The sequence below is a fragment of the Cannabis sativa genome, chromosome 8, assembly GCF_029168945.1.
Source record: "Cannabis sativa cultivar Pink pepper isolate KNU-18-1 chromosome 8, ASM2916894v1, whole genome shotgun sequence".
NCBI lineage: Eukaryota > Viridiplantae > Streptophyta > Magnoliopsida > Rosales > Cannabaceae > Cannabis > Cannabis sativa.
Window position 1 is genome coordinate 3,863,875 of NC_083608.1, and position 5,208 is coordinate 3,869,082.

A 5,208-nucleotide genomic window follows, 5' to 3' on the forward strand; every position below is an offset into this window, starting at 1 on the left:
TTAGTTGGCTCTTTATTTTGTGAGTTTTTTATGTAAATTCCAAAAGTTGTTTGTCAGTTGAATTCTATTGGTTTGATATGTCTATCTTGTGATCAATATTTGTTCAAATTGCTTGTCCTAAAAAGTTTATCCTCTCTCATTTGTGCGTTAATTGTTACATTTCCAACTCCAAAGAGTGTCACCCTGCCAATATAAATACTTTCAATACCCGTGAAAAAAAATTGGAGTTGAGACCTTTACACTTTTGAGATTTTTCGATACTATTTGTGTTATGACTTAAAAAAAAAAGGGATAAAGTTTGGTGCACACACACGACTCTGGAGTTACAACTGAAATAACTTTAATAGCAATTTGTGACTCTCTACTAAATACTTTGAAAATGCTTGGATGGTTTTGCTTGATTTGACTTGTTTATTCAACTCGATAATTCTTTTCTTTTTCCGCTTGAATTGCTAGAGACTAGCAATAAGCTAGTTGGGGGTTGTGATTAATGGTGAAAAATACACATTTATTGGTGTTAAAGTTTAAAATAAATAAAGTTTAAATTAATATTTTCATGAAATTAACAAAATATATTTTTATATTGAAAATATTTTATTTGGATTTAATTTATTGTCATTTTGTAGGAATTAAAGTGTTGTTATTGAAGGAAAAGGAAAAAGAGATAAGAATGAGAAAATTTGAAAAAAGAAAGATGAAAAAGGGCAGCCCAGAAAGAATGAAGAGAAAGAAAAAAGAGAAGCCCAGCCCAATAGGCCTTGTTCTCTTTTGGGCTCCGCAATCCTCGTCATCAACAGTTGGCGCATTCCTATTCGTTCGCCTGTCCAACGCAGCGCTTAGTTGGCGCAAATCTCTTTCCACACGCAAGATAGATGGCAGCTCGGGATTGGTCTGCTTCTTCCTCTTCCTTCCCTTCAGCTCCCACGCGTGCGCCACTTGTCTTCCCACCATTGGCTCCACCTGCTCCCAAATATTTTCTCCCCAATTGCAGCCCTGCCACACGCTAGCTCCCATGCTCTCATACCTGCATAAAAGTCAATCAAATGAAACATTAAATCACCAAAGCTTTTATCAATCAACAACACAAAAATAATAATAATAATATATAGAGTGGAACCATAGCTTCAGGAATCAAAAGCTACCATTCTTTTTATTATTATTATTATTGTTATTATTACTTTGTAGTCCATGATTTATTTTTATTTTGCATTTTAATCCTTTTAGAGACTCTATAAATTGGAACTCAAAAGTGTGTAATTTTTAGGGTAGAAAAACTATAGCAAAATTCTCTCATCTTTTCTTCTCATCTTTTCTCTTTAGAAATTTTATGAGAATGATTAGCATAATGGCCTAATCTTCCTTGGAAGGTTAGGGATGATTCCATATGCAAAGTGAGGTTATTTTGTATCTTTGATTCACATGTAATATTTATTTGAGTAATGCAAGTTTTTATTTCACTTTTATTTTCTTGTTCTTCATCCATCTATACTACTATATATGCTATTATATACTAAATATATATATATAGACTTAGTCATGCTCTTTCTATATATTTTTATTTAGTGATTATAGTAATGGTAGTATTGCTCATTTCTATCTTTTATGTTCATTTTTATTCACTTTTTGTTAAATGATATATAGGTTTAGTCATGCTCTCCCTATGTGTCTAAAAATTAATAAAAGTAATATTAATGTTCATTTCCTTCACTATCACCTCCATCTCCATCTCTTTGTCATTATTTTTACTAAAGATATATAGGATTAGTCATGCTCTTTCTATGTGTTACTATTTAGTAAAAATAATATTGATGTTTAGTTTTATGTTTAATCTTTTATTGCATTATTGCTTGATGTATAATGTCATTTCTAGGTTCTACATAAGATTAAATCATTTCTTTTATTTTCAAGAACTTGTATACTCAAAATATAATGAACTTTAATGTTGTATGATTAGTGTCAACTTTGTGAATCAAAGGTACAAAATAGCTAAATAAGCATATGGATGATTCTTAAAGCCTTTCTCTCTTTTACTATTGATTATACATTTATTTGCTTTCTTTTAATATTTATTATCAAATTAAAAATCACAAAATCATTGGTTACTATTATCACTTATTATTAACCTTTTGTTTTTATTTTTCTACTAACGCTTTTGTCCATAATCACCTCCCTATGGAATCGACCGCCCGATCTATACTACAACCACTGCTAGTGGAAGTCACATTTGGGCGTTAAACAGCTGAACATAAATATGGAATCTATAGCTTCTACTGGTGTATAGAAGTCAAGTGATGATTCCCTTCGAGCTTAGCAATTAGAAGTAAATGGATGAGCTTTTGTTTAACTGACTAATTATTAGATCACTAAACACCATTTACAGGTAGCTAAGTGTTTTAAGGGGCAAAATACATTGAGGGGTGAGAACGGTAAAGAAATCCCATCTCGATGTAGATCATCTATATAGAGGATCTTTAAATCACAATAAGATTATAACAATGGTTAAATGAGATAGCATATTGATATCGTGGAACATACAATATGCTCTATATAAGTCTGAGAGTGCAATTCTAAGTTCTAAGAGTGGATTCAACGAAGAATTAATAAGTAGCAATTTACTTGATAAATTTGGTTCACTTATTGGAAGTCAGCATATAGATCCATGGTCCCCATTCTAGTTGAGAACATTCTGCTTGTAAGGCTCATTAATTGATTCGTGATTGATCAATTATAATTCTAAAGTTAGACTATGTCTAATTTTATGAATTTTCACTAAGCAGGGGTGAAATTGTAAAGAAAAGAGTTTTCTAGGTTTATTTATTTATTAATTGACTTTATATGTCTAATTAATAATTAAATTAAATGACAATATTATTTAATAATCTATTTTAGTTATTAAATAATTAGTTTTGGCATTTCAAAGGTTAGAATTGGAAAATTGGCGTTTTTGAGAAAATAGAGATAAAATTTGATAAAACTGCAAAATCAAGTGGGGCCCAATATAACACACCATGGCCGGCCACTTATTAAGGGTTTTTCAAATTAATTTTTTTATTATTTTAATGCCAAATAATTCCTAACCTAAACCTAGTAGTTGCCTATAAATAGAAAGTGATGACTCAGTCAAATACACATCTTTCAACATTAGCTTTCTGACAGAAATTTCTCTCTTCAGAAAAACTGAGCCTTCCCCACTTTCTATACCTGGCCGAAACCCTCTCTCCTCTTTTCTCCTTCATCAATTTCGACCCTAGTGAAAGAGTAAGTGCCCACACACAGCAAGTAGTAACTCAATCATAGATTGGAAGACTGTGAAAGATCAAACTTGAAGAAGAAGGACATTCGGGCTCAGATCTTGATTATACTCTGCTACAGAAAGGATTCAAGGGTTAGAGATCTGAGTGGAAGGAGACATTAATTCCGCTGCATCAATGTAAGGTTTTCTTAACTTTATATGTGTTTAATTTATCGTTTTAGAAAGTTCATATTTAGGGTGTTTAAACAACATACTTGTGAGTAGATCTAAGATCCTGGTAAAATAAACAATCCAACAACTGGCCTCAGAGCCATGGTAATTGATTTACTTACAAGAAATTTGGACTTTAAAACGATTGTTTGTTTGTTTTTGGATGGTATCATGTTGTATTGAGTGTTATTTGATGATTGATTGGTGTTTGTAAATTTTCATGAAACATAATTACGATTCTGTTTCTGGAATTATTTTTATTGGATAGTATGGAAAAAATTAAGCAAGTTACTTTTTTACAGAACTCAATTTCGATTTAATTTGAATTAGTTATGATTTTTTGAAGATTCGACAAAATCGGGGTTGTGCTGAAATTTTCCTGCGATCGCGAAAACTGTCCGTACAACTCACAAATTTTTCGTTTTTCTTCGATTTTTCATGCTTTTTCATGGAATTAACTTCCGATTTTTTGTGTAGTTTTGTATTTATATATTTACTATTCCTAATTCAATTCTAATTATCATTATGAATTAATTTAATATTTTTAAATTTAATTCAAGATATTAGTGTAATTTGAATTTTAAAATAGTAAATATCTATCTTAAATTTAAATTTGATTATATCTTATCTTATTTTTAAATTTAAGGTCAGATTTTAACTATTTTTAAATTAAATCTTTTTTAAATAATTTGACCTTATTTAAATTTAATATAAGATAACTATAATCATGTAATTTTAAATAGATGTAAGATATTTTGCTAACTTATAAATTTTATTATTTTATTTATTTAAATTAAATTGAAAATCTGAAAAAGATATTTCATTTATCTTTTCTAATTTTTATTTAATTTTCTTTTAAAATAACATTTAATTTTTAAAAGTAGTTAGCAAATTTTTGAAATGATATTTAGGTTGGTTGAAACCTAATTTTTCAAAATAGTAGGTTTAATTTTAAATATTTATTTTTTTAAATAATTTCAAAATTTAAATTTATTTATTTTATTTTATTTTCGAAATTTAAAATATTTTTTTAAATTTTATTTTTCGAAAATTAAAATATTTTTTTTTATTTATTTAATTATTTATTTTCGAAATTATTTATTTAAAATTAAATAAATCCTACTTCCAACTATCCAGCTAACCTTGTTGCAGGAGTATATGGTTTTAGCTTGTGTGTAAGTTTTCAAAACCTATTATTACTTGATTGCAAATAGCCATGGTTACTTTTTGCCAGATCTGATGATCTGATGGCTCCCTTGGTCAAGTTAATAATTTGTAACAGGTAAATTTTACAATCTTCTTTCATCTGTGTATGACCTAGCAACATGATAGGATCCATCCAAAGTGTGTCTGTGTGAGCCTATATGTTTATTTTGTTTTAATATAGATGCATATAGGTTGTTGCTAAATAAAATGTCACACCATGATAGATTTTATTTAGGTCCATTTAGTTATTGGACCTATTCAATTAATAACAGTTATTTATTTTAAGGTTAAATTCCTCTCTTTTGGGCCTTGTATGAGAGTTGGGAGCCATAGAAGTGGGTACGACATACTGAACCCAGCACCCCCTCACATGAACTACCCCAATTGTGAAGGCCCATTTACTTGATTTGAATAACTGTACTAGGTTAATTATATTAGTTTGACCTAATAAAATTGAATTAGCAACATAATTAACTTTTAAAATATATGAAAATTTATTTTCATTTTAATATTTTAAAGTTAATTTTAAGAAAAACACT